General features: G+C 36.6%; 1 long non-coding RNA gene across 1 annotated transcript in view; it reads left to right on the top strand.

The window, feature by feature from the left end:
* Positions 1 to 12,661, top strand: part of LOC139592621 (uncharacterized) — a 91,773-nt gene that overhangs the window by 16,943 nt on the left and 62,169 nt on the right. Inside the window, exon 2 of the long non-coding RNA XR_011680064.1 lies at positions 12,495 to 12,544. This is a non-coding gene — a long non-coding RNA (uncharacterized lncRNA). The remainder of the gene's footprint in view (positions 1 to 12,494; positions 12,545 to 12,661) is intronic.

The raw sequence follows: 12,661 nt of genomic DNA, 5'->3' as shown, positions 1-12,661 counted from the left end.
GAGTACCTATTTTATTGCATATGCAGGAAGACAGTAGGGGGATTAATTAATGTTAAATGGAAAGAGCAGAATTAATCTCAAAGTCCATTATTTAGTTTTATTTCTCAAAATCAAAAATCCATTAAGAACAGATATTGGTAGGTTCAGAGTTCAAAATGTGCATAACCTAGAAAATACCTTTAATTGTTATGGCAGTGGCAATTAGCAAAGTGTCAGACATGGCAACACACAATGGGAAGGCTGATGACATGTCATACATTGGGCATGATCTGCTGAAAGGAATGACTGATGCCTTTTCAAAAGTCTTAGCTGTTGTCTTTGAGGATTTTATCTTCCAAAGATGGAATGGTGGAAGTATTCCAGTACTTGAGGAGGGAAACATGTGAATGGAAGGGACACCCACGGTCAGAAATTCTAGATCAAACCACTCATATTCAATATTTAAAAATAATCAGAGTATTTACAAGCATCTGGATGGTTGTAAAGAAACCAGTACCAGGCAACACGGATTTGTCATAAACTAGCTAATTTCCTTTTTGACAGATTAACAGGCCTTGTTGTGAGTTACAAAGCTGTAGAAGTCGTTCATTTTCAATGTAGTAAAAGATGTCTGTCTCTTTTCACATCTTCATAAATAAGCTAGGGAAACATATTCTAGGTTAAACTATTATAAAGTAAATGTAAAACTCATTGCTTGACTGTACTCAAAAGAATTGGTGTTTCCAGTGCATTTTTAGGCTCATAAGAAAGACATAAATAATAGAATAAAGATTAAGCTTGCTAAAGGTGTAAACACATTAGAGGACAGAGCTTGAATTTGAAATATTCTTGGAAAATCATAAGAAAAAAAATTGATGCCACTGGATTAATGTAATATGGGTAAGTGCAATCTCCCATTTAAGCAGTGGTCATCAACCATGGAAGTCCTTTTTGGAGAACAAGTGGCAAGTTTTGTGGAAAAGACATAAAGTTTCTAGCTAGTCTGACTAAGTCAACATCATTCTACTCTAATAAGCAATGGACACAATTAAAGGAATGTCTGTGACAAAAAATTGGGTTTTTTCTATCCAGCTGTGGGAGATAGAGATATTATTAAGAGTGGAGCCAGTTTGAGGCAACACACCACAGAGTGTGTGGGGAAGAGCAGAGAGAATAAACAGTGGGCAGATTGTCTGGAGTGATCTAACCAAGGGGGAAAAAAAGAGAATGAGGAAACACAAGAGTCGAGTTTTGAGCATGCATGAGTTGCAAAACACAAGCAGCAACAGAATGATCTAGATGGCTCTATTTATGATAATTCTGGACAAAACTTCTGCAGGAGATCTTTGTTCTTTGCAGTTTTTTCTACAAATAGAATTACATGGGTTTGGCTTTAATAGTGTGTGCTTATGCTCATCTGTATGCTTTCAGGGTTACTCTTCAAAGATTTGGACTTTAATTCTTGGATTGAGATCCAGTTTGCAAAATAGTGCTATTAAAAGAAATAATGGAATTTCCAACTGATCCTTTTTCTAGCTTATGTTAAAGCAGTTTGATAGCTGCAGTAATTTAAGCTATTTGCATACAACTTTCTAGAGCTTGATGAATTTTAAGGGGTTAAGGTTGGTATTAATTATCTGGAAATGCATTATCTCTGATGAGAGAGTTGGTAATGGATAGCTGCTAATTGTTTGGATTAGAGAAGACCAAGAAGAATTTCAAGGGGGATTGAGGCAGTAAAATGAATGAGTGGTGGAGAATTTTAAGGTAGATTTTGGAAGAGTGGATGGAATTAGGAACTCTCCTAGCTCAAGATTAAATGGGGCAACTCAGGAAAAAAAATATGTAAGAATCAGTATGGGTAAAGGACTATGAGTTTTATTCCTTTGAGTTACAATGAGAAGGAAAACTAAATATAATGATGTTTAAATAATGTAATATTTACATGTGAATTGCTGGTACATTCATCTCCAACAGTTCTTACCCTTCCAGTGAAATTATGAACATGCACAAGGGCATCATGGTTTGGCAGAGAAAACCTGAGAGGACTTGTTGAGATGCTGTTCTGTTTTGGAGCCAGGCTTTGAAGGGAGGAGAGAGAAAAGAGGGAACCCCATAGAATGAGTGAAACCATGTATGGCTTATAGCTGTGTAGCAAGAGCTCCATTTTCCCCTACTCTGAGAGCAAGAATGACTGCAAACTTGAAAGTAGCAAAGGAGCTTTTATGATGTGTCAGTTACCTGTGGAGTTGATTGCCAACTACAGTGGTCACATCCTGATCATGGAGCATGCTGATCACAGAGTCTCACCGTCCCTGATGAGACATGCCCTGAGGAATTTCTGTGCATTAGTTTGTGGTCTTTATTTGGCACACATCACCTCATGGAATATGTATGAACATCTCAGTTCTCTGGATAAATATGTAGAAGTTAGTTCTTCTTCCTGCATTCTTTCTCTTCCACTTCCTTTTACTCTTCTGCCATCTGTCTTTTAACTCATTTTTTACTTATGCTTAAAATCACAGGCTACCAATTAATAGATGATTTTTTAAACTTCCTTTTTAATTAATTAATTAATTTATGCCCTTTGGTTATTTAAAAATTCGTTTGATAGTCCTGCTAGCCTGTGATATTAATATAAATCATATTATTGTCCCTTTAGATCACAACAAAGAGCAGCTAGCATGCTAACCCTCCTTCTCACTGCTGCTCTGACCACGTGCCCTTGCACATTGCTTTTGCCACACCATTGTTTTCATAAGAATCTGGGATGTGAACATTTAGCCCTCTAGCTTATGCACAAATAAGTTTTTCTCATCTGACTGAATTTATTATTTTCTTAGGGTTTTTACACTGGAAGCCTCTATAGTTCAAAAGTGTAATACTGCATCATTTTCTTTAACTTTTGCTACACTACTTTTATTCCCTACTCTTGGAAAGACCTGAATTATCCATAGTCAGACTCCAGGAAATCAGGGTAAAAGTAGTAAAATTTAGTGTGTCTAGAAGGATCTTGATGAGTCAAATGCAGTGTGCCTTTCAACTCCTTTTATATGAAATGCCTCATTTTCTGTCTAGTTTGGTGATAGTTTCTGTTTAGGCTGTTCATGTAGGCACACAGTTTGTGATAGTTGGGAGTAATAATGGGCTACAGGTGAGCAGCATTGACAGCAATGAGCCATGGAGTGCCCAGGGGCACTGACCAACCACCAAAGGGACACACAGGTGCAATGCATCAACGTGAAGGTATAAAAGGTTAGGCTAAAAAACCAAGAAGAGCAGACACTTGGAGTTTTCTGAGTTGGTGTGGTGTTACTTGGTATGTGTTGAAGCTTTCTGAAATTGTATGATACGCTGTGTGTCATGGCTGTCTCAACTGCAACATGTTCAGTGTAATGCCTTGGCTGCAAAAAGAGTTCTTGTTGCATAGTGGCTTAGACTTGGCAGTTTGTTCATGTGTTTAAATGACAAGCCTACTGCTCTGCACTTAATGCAACAGTGCTGAGTGAGTGGGCACAGTGTTGTGTCATGGTGCAGAAACATGGCAAGGGCTGGCATCAAAATGGTGCTTGTTTTCCCCCTCTGTGTTACAAAGAACTCTGAGCTGCAGTTTGCCATTGTTAAGGTAGTTTTAATTGCCTGACACTGGCTGGTCCTTGGCTCCTGTTTGCCTGCTATGAAGATCTCTGTTGGAAAGCTTCATATTAGGCAAACAGTAAGAATCAGCTGATCAGGGTGAAGAGGGAATGGGTGAAATTAAAGTATAATGTTGTTTTTGCTGTTAAGTATTGCCTTTAACAACTTAATGCTTCTTCTTGTTATGCAACAAGTACATAGAACTATAGACCTTGGGCTATGTTTTCAAGGTTCTGGCTAAAATAAAAATCTGATTCCAACTTATTTTATTATCAGCTTTAGGTTGAATATTTTAGACAACAATTGTGGGAATACCTAGCAACTAAAATATCCCACTTAACTATACGTAAATATTTGTGTATCAGAGATTCAGTTTAATCAATCAATATAAGAGCAGTAGATATTTTTCTACTTTCTGCCAAAATTAATTTAGTCCCTACAGCCCTTTTGTGCAAAAAAAAAAATGTAGTCCAGTGCACTTCTAAGAATTCTGCTTTTGGATTTCTTCTGCTTTACTTTTGCAGATAGTAGTAATTATTTTTTCTCTTTTTTTATTTTTATTGTGGTCAGCTATTGTCATAGGGGTTACTAAAAAGATATTTTGTAGTGCATACTTTCTTTTAATCCTCTGTTAACATTTCACTAAAAAATGTGATTATTTTTTCTACCAGTAAGTTAAGTTGCTTACTAGCATGGGTTCCCCAAAAACCTCAGATCTGAGGACCTCTGCCATTTTAACAAAACCTAGGTATTTGTATTAGGCTGTGTTTAAAGACTTGTAGTATAAGATAAACACTGGGTATGCATTACAAGTCACTAAAGCAATTGAGTAAATGTTTGTGTAAGTAATTGGATTTGCAATTTGTTTACTTTGTATGTGCCTTTGGGTATCATTGGAGAGTTAACCCTGCTGGAAATCTTGCATGATGTGCTGGTCTTGAGCTCTCATGAGACAATCTAATGTGAACTTCATAAGGTTGAGTGATAGACTTCTAAACATATTCTATTTTCCTTCTTTGTTTGGAATGTTTTATCAAAATATTCTCTAGCACTTTTAAAGCCATTCCTAACAAACATTAAAAACTAAACTTTATTTTAAAAAAATGGTGTGCCAGTTTGGTTTGACATCTGGACAGAAGTTAGTGCTGGATCTCATTTTATCTGAAGCATTTTGACCATCCATAACATGTAACTAAGTTTTACCCAATTTTTTCTTCTGAGCTGACTCTTAACACTATAATACAGTACATCTCCGAATCTCTCTGTCTGTTGCCAACATGATTATATATAGAACCTCAGCATTAAATTTTGAATTCTTTGATTTTGTTAAAGAGAGTGACAGAATTACAAAGGAAAAAGTTTGTGGGAATACAATTCCTCTTCCCTTTAGAAAAGTGATTTTAAAGTAGAAGTTACATTATTTTCCACTTTTTGCTATTAGTAGATCTCCTGGGTATAGTTACCTTAGAAACATCATATTCTAAAAGAATAAGAATATATGGAACATTTTTTTGCACCCATTCATAATGTCTGGAAAAATGATTCTGCTGATAGTAGTAGAAAAACATTCAGTTTAGCTGAACCAGGAGCCTGACCTCTAAGATAAAGTTTGGAAAAAGAGAGTGAAATCTTGGTTTGGAATGTCTGAAGTTGAAAACACTTGATGCTTTCCAACCTGTTTTTTTAAGACCAGCTGGTGGCTTAGAGGAGAGCATTGTATTTATGGTCTTGGCTTTATCAGGTTTATTATCCAAAGCAGAGCACAGCTTGAATATAATATATATTAGAATTGAATTGCATAGTTAAGTTGTAAAGAAAGATGATGTGATATTCAGGTCTAAGCTCAGTTCCTAATTATAATTTACAGATGTCATGATTGCAGCAAAATTGGAGTAAACACTGCAAATTCAGCCTTTTGAAATTATTAAAATAATGGAAGCATTATTGCTATTAACTACCGTTCCTTTAAATTTCTGAGACGTGTTATTGGCACTTGCCTTATTTTGCATGAACTTTGAGGTGGGGAGTGTTATCATGATCAAATGCAGCTTTTGAAAGGCTTTCTAGAGCCTGCAGGATGGAATTTTCTTAAGCTCTCAAAGGGCACTTGAATCTACATTGTACTTCATATCTATTCAGGATCCAAACCTACACAGGATCCCCTGAAAAGCATAGTCCTCATTTAACATTTTGCAATTTTGAAATCTGTAGGTTTATGAGAGCTCCATATGGGTTGTTTCTGTTGAAAGGGAGATTCTTCAGATTGGCCTGGCCTAAAGGCAAGGTTGCATGGTCCATTGCTATCCTAGCAGTGACAGGAAGATGCTTTGTGAAAAGCAGGATAATTCTACCACCAGTGAGGTTGTCGAGTGTTATTTCTTTACCTCCACTTCAGGAGGTAATGAAATCTCTATTTGTCAGTTTCATTTACTGAGAGATTTGACTTTATGTTACATCATATACTATTTATAGTTCCTAAAAGGGATAATAGGTAAACTTACCTTTTCACAGTCATCTGACTGTAAATGCTGGTGCCTTGTCATGGAGTCTGTTAAAGCCAGTACCACAACCACCAGTGGTGCAGGAGAAGATCCAGTTTTCTATATTTGTAAATCTTAACAAATGAGACATTTAACACCTCTTGTGTACAGTTGCACACAAAAAGATACATTGTCTAGGAATGTGACATCTTTGAGTGAAAAACAATAGATCAATCAGGATCCTCAAGTGACATCTCAAGATTCTAAATCATGATATTGGTGACATAAGTATTATATAAAAAAATTAAGAAAGCCATAAATGACAATGACATTTTATATTAATCTATAACTATTTCTTCTACTATTTAGTTTCAAATTTTTTTCCTCAAAGCTTTAGTTTTCTCTCAGAAAACAGCAGAAATATGAAAGAGAGAAAAAGATGTCGGAGCTTCTGGCTGTGTATTTTTTGTACTAACTCATTGAATAGCTTTTCTTTGAATTTATAGCTGATAAGTTGTGGACTATTGAAAACACTTGAGAACAGAACAGCTTCAGCTCTGGTTTGTGGAAGGGAATAGATGTTCAACAGATACTTGATCAAACTTTTGGACAGAATACTGAGGATCTCAGAAAGTGACAAAGTAGTCACTGAAAGCAGAAAAAAAGCATAAAAAAGAAAGAAACATTCAAAATTGTGTTACAAGTTACAGGAAATACTGCAGATGGTGAACTGGGAGTACTTTTAAAGCAATAAATTAGGTTTAATTTGTTATTGAGAAGGGAAAGAGTAGCATTAGACAGCATGGTATTGTTTGTTGTTTTTCTCCCTATTAGATGTTTTTATACTGATTTCTTTCTCAAGGAAAGACTCCCACTTGTCAAATACTGAGCATGATTCATATAGATCTTATTTATTCCAGAGTGCTGCAGACATGTTTTGATTGTGTCTTGCCATTGGTATTATCCAAGCTAGCAACTTCTCTTAGTTTTGAAGTGGGGATGTAGCACTGGAAATTAAGGATATGGTCACAGCAGAGTCAGACAGAACATCAGTCATGTGCTAGCTGAAAGAGCAGAAATTAAAAAAAAAGAAAATAAAAAATCACACCTCCAGCTGACCTGTTAGAGCATGAATTTTATACGCTTATCTTCAGTGATGCTGTGAGAACATGTAAGTAGTTAAGGAAGGTGACTATGGAGCTGAGGCAGTCAATATAGCCATGCAGATTGATGAATGCCTGACCCAGCACATGCAGGGCTAAGTGCCCCAAGACTGCTCCTAAAATGTTACCTCATGCTCAGGGAAAAGGCAGCCAGTCTACTGCCAGTTTAAAGAGACTTGAAAAAAAGAACGGAGGCTGATGTATCAAGTAAGTAGTGAGGAGAAATATTTGTATCATTGACAGTCCAGCTAGAGATTTGGATTCATTATCAAGTTTGTTTGATAAGGAAGAGGAAAAAAAAGACAAACCAAAAGGAGAGAAAACCAAAGATGAATTCCTGATTAAAAAACACAAAATTTTTTGTCTTGTACAAGCTTTCCTTTGAAAAGTATTGTATATTTTCCTCTAGAATGTGGTGCATTGCTCTAAACAGATCTTGCCTCTCCCCAGATTCATAATGATAGCTGGGTATTGTAGGAACTACAGCTGAAGACTGAATTTTATATGTAAGCATCTTTATTCAGCAATAATGGCAAATAAAAGGAAACCACTACATACCAATGTCGAAAAAACATTTGGTAAAGCCCAGCTCTCCAGCAGACCAAGCTCCAAGAAATGAACCCAAGGGTTCCTTGTGCCTAAGCATCTTTTATCAGTTAATTTTGACAGGTCTTTGTATCTTGGACCATTTATTTCCTGAAGGTTGTTGCCTGCTATAAAACATTCATACTTTTATTGACTTATTAACTGATTTAGCCAAGAGGCAAAAAGCAGCCTAGAGAATGCTGCTCTAGGTGTTAGAGCAGCCCTTTGGCATTCAGTTCACATGAGACATCTTCAAATGCTATATAATGTTTTCTATCATGCACATCCTCATTATGCAATGTGACTGGTGTCTTTATGTGGATCCATGGTAATTCACTGCCAGATAATACACATGTTGCTCATTAGTCTATTATCTAGCTGTTTATCAATCATCATCTTAAGCACCCATCCCTTCATTTGCAACACTATATTTTTCAGGTCAGCTCACTGTTGTCTTAATATGCAGTCACAATTCCTTATTGTTCTCCAGTCTTTTTCCTCTGTGAAAGCTCACTTCTGACAACAAAAGTATTTAGATACCATGACAATACAGAGTTTGTGTACATGTGTCTAGGTGCTAACATGGACTGTGAGGTGGGGGCATTGGAAGAGGTAAAAACAAGCTGACTCTTAGTATGGGGTGGGTGTCCAGGACTCGCAGCTGGAAGATGAAAGCATCTCCCTTCCCACATGCATGGGACATCCTTCTCATTTGTGAATAGCTTCAGTTAGCAAGCAGGAAGACAGGGAGAGACTGATATTTATAGTCTCAACAGCTGGAAGAGCCACTCTGGATGGCGCCAGTCAGAACTGTTCTCCCATGTCAGAGACCAGCACATTGTGTCACGCTCTTGAAAGCTCTGCTAGCTGTGCTCCTTTGTGGCACTGACAGCTTTAGAGAGAAGTGATGAGGAAAATTTTATAGCAGCAAAGAATGATTCCGAACCAGGAAATATTCAGCTCAGCTGCTCAGAGTGTATGCAGTTACATAGCTAATGCCACATAAGACAAAGTACATTTACCAGGTATATAAGAAAAAACCCACAGAGATACAATAACACAGTTCTACCATCAGTGAATCATCTTTCCTAGGTAGAACCATTATTTAAAGATTGTACAGACCATAACTTAAAGGAAATGAGTTGCTTCAAGATGAGGAGAAAGATAGCTTTTTTTAATCTGCTTTAATTTAACATTCTGGAAACTTCCTTTCTATTTCAAGTAGTTTATTCAAATTTAATATGGGGGTGTCAGAGTATGAAAATGTCTAGTTATGATGTTGTTGGAGAATTTCAAGTTCCACTTTAATGATACTACTTGTGCCTGCGTTGAGAAGTATCCATGGAAACAGTGCAGTAATTCATAAACTGTATAGCTGTATAAAGTCTCTCTACCACAAACATGTTTCAGCAAGAAAATCAAGAAGATACTTTGTATGTCAGTGTTGCACAGCTAAAGAGGCCCTCTTAAGTCAATTATTTGTGCCATTCCACAGTATATAAAATTATTCCACATTTTCTGACTTTAGGGATTGAGAAAACTAGATCAGAACCATAAAATTCTCACCCTCCCAAACAGATAATGTATCACAAAAAAAGCCTCAATTTAAGTTTTCATGTGACCTATCAACTATAAAGTTGGAGTGAAACTGCTACTATGAGATTTTTTTTTTAAATTAGCGGATCATAGTGGAATAAATGAAAGATAAATACTCTGCTGGTACCTGCTTTATTTTTGTTTGGGTTTTTAAATTTTTGTTTGGTTTTTTGTTGGTTTATTTTAGGTTGGTTTGTTTGTTTGATTGTGGTTTGGGGTTTTTTTAAACACCTGTAAGCATATCATTTTACTCAAATTAGATATCAAACAACTCTTGTTCAAATAAGTGCAGAAATTTTATTTCTGCTATATTCTTGTAAAATGCAAATCAAGGAACTGATTTTCTAGACTTGGACTTTTCAAAGACTAGTTGTCTAGCTTTGGTCAAGTCAGTGAAGACCACATGTCCAAAAAGGTTATTCCTCCTTTCTGTTTTCATTCAAAATAAAAAAATCATGTTGCTGTGATCCTGGCTGGAGGCCTTTTTTCATTGTGGAGTTGGTGATCCCTGTACCAATGAGTCTGTGTGGGTGCAGCCCTGTGCTGTGCTCTGCCAAATGTACCCTGTGGACACCAAGCCAGTGTTGGACTTTGCATGTCCCCTGGCCACAGGATGAACTTGGTCTGTAGGCTGGTGGTTATGCAGCAACAAGTTATCAAGTGAAATGCTTTTTGTTTGGTAGTAGAAATGGCAACTAGAATTTTTTTTAAAGAAAATCCTATAAGGGCACAGAAGACTGAAATGAGATTGGTCTGCACAGCAGGCCATGCCCTCGCTGGACATCTGTTCAGTGTTGCACCTCAGGGTTTCCACTGTGTGAATGCACTTAGGATTCTCTACACTATCCTGTCTTTCCATATAGCTTTAGCTCCAATAAATGGCATTTTAAGGGATGCTTTCCTGCAGGGTCTGAGTGCCTTTCTTGATGGTACATAAATGAACTATCATTTCCTGGTACAAAACATGTATGTAATCTAATAATCAAATAAATCAGGTTTTTAAAAGGCTAGAGGGATTACACATAGCTCACAGTGGGAGATGAGGCATTGCTCTGACATGTTGCCTGTCTGCTTGATCTTGGATGTTCAAATACTGATATGCTATATTGGTGTCTGATAACTGACATTTCTGATTTACTAGTAAGTAACTTCTTATACAAACTTTCTTTCCTCTGAAGAATGCTCCTATATGCTAAATGTCAACACATATTTCAAATAACCTTCTTTTCCAGTTACTGCTGGAAAAGCTGCTTTTGAGATAGACCAGGTTAAAGGAGTTTTGGAGGAAATTTTGAACAAGATGAGCAGCACCTTTTCTTGAGCTCTCTGTATCAAAAATAGCTTTTCCAAATAACCTTAAATGCTGGCAAAATGAGTTTTGCTGTCACAGTTCAAGGCGGCAGTATCTGAAGTAGGAATAACCTTTTTAAAGAGAGTTTTAAGGAGAAGGTACAGTTGAGCTATAATACAATATACTTCAACATTAGAGTAGGAAACTACTCCTATGTTATCTTAGTGTGGGTTTTTATCAAACAGCTTTTGACAGTAATTACTTATTTCCAGCGAAATAGCAGGCTGGACTTTTCAGTCTTCAATACCTTCAGATTATCAGAGAACTAAAAGCTAGCGTCTTAAAAATAGAAAGAAAAATTACAACCTGACCATTGCATCCCTGTTTAACAGCCAGTCCTCAAAAGTAAATGACCAGACAGGTCAAATACAATCAGGTCCTTAGTCCAAAAGTGCAACTGCATTTCCCTTCAATAATAAGACAACACTTGTGTATATATAGTAGTACAATACAGGTTAGCAGAGAGATCTGCTCAGGATATCTGATTATTATCTGTTTGGAGCCAACACAAGCAGCATGTTTTGTTGCAGATGATCAGTCATGGACAGTTTTCATAGGCTGATGCACGCCTCTAGATGTGACTAGGTCATATGATCCCTGGACACTCAGTGACAAAGAATTTAAAAGGAAGTCCCTCTTTCCCTCACCATTCTGCAATCCATATAGCCTCCCTGAGCTAGAAATTCCTGTTTTCTCTCCCTGCTGCTCAGGATGCACACCCTTCTGAGAACCTGCTAATGACTCCATGAGCACAACTGAGCCATGGGCATTACTTCTGTTCTGCTCTAAACCCAGCCCCTGCTCATCTTGCACTCTGATCAAGATGTGGCCATCTGTGCTCAGCCTTAGCCCTTCAGGTTTCAACCTGTGCTTATGCTTTGTGCTTCCAAGGCTCCTGGTTCTGCAATCAGTATTCTGCATACTTATTTTAAGGTCACTAGTAGTTCACTTGACACAGAAATTACACCTTTGGTGGGTATGGGTACATTATTATCTCGACTACATGCTGTAACATCTGTTTAAAAATGATAATGTTACTTAAAAAGAAAGACCCTTATAAAGACTCATTACTTGGCATGTTTTTTGACAGTGGAATATATTATCGTTAGTTTACTTTTAGTATTTTTGGTGAAATTATTTCTTTTTAATGACCAGCGAGATGTGTTAATGCAGGCATAGCCTATCTGTCACATTGTAACTGATTCAGGTTGGTAATCCTAGTAGAAAATACCACGGCTAATTTGCCTTAACTTATTGTATTATGATTTTCACTGTTGTTTATACTAGTGCATATTCAGAGCTATTAGATACTGTTTTGTATAAAACCATGGAATCAGAGAATCATTAAAGTTGGAATAGGCTTCCAAGATCATCAAGCCCAACCATTAATCTGACACTTCTGGGTCTGCCACTAAACCATGTCTCTAGGAAACACATCTATTAATGTATGTTTCTCCTCTGAGTCTTTAAATACCTGCTTCTCCCACTTTAATTATCTTTTTTTGTATTTATATTGTATTTATTTTGTATTGTTTGTATTTATGATTTCTTCTCCATCTATAATTCTTTCCTTATTACAAAATTCTCCTTAATACAGTCATTTTCATAACTGTTTCAGGAGCTTATCTTACCTTATATTTACTTGCCCTTTCTCATGCCAGCATAAACCAGAAAGTTTTTATAACTGAATTTATATTTTTTCAGGTGTTTTAGATGAAAAATGATCTTCATGGAAAGGAACTTTTACTTTCAAAGTAAGTAAAAAAAAATCATCCTTTAGCTTCTTTGTTCTCATATCAAATTGTTACCAGAAAACATGATCTTTTAGAATTTTAACTGCCTAACAAGCTGATAGCAATAGTCTTACATTT

The sequence above is a fragment of the Agelaius tricolor genome, unplaced genomic scaffold, assembly GCF_023055355.1.
Source record: "Agelaius tricolor isolate 1412-34295 unplaced genomic scaffold, bAgeTri1.0.p SCAF_8, whole genome shotgun sequence".
Lineage (NCBI taxonomy): Eukaryota > Metazoa > Chordata > Aves > Passeriformes > Icteridae > Agelaius > Agelaius tricolor.
Note: the sequence above shows the minus strand (reverse complement) of the source record. Positions and strands in the feature narration are given on the sequence as shown.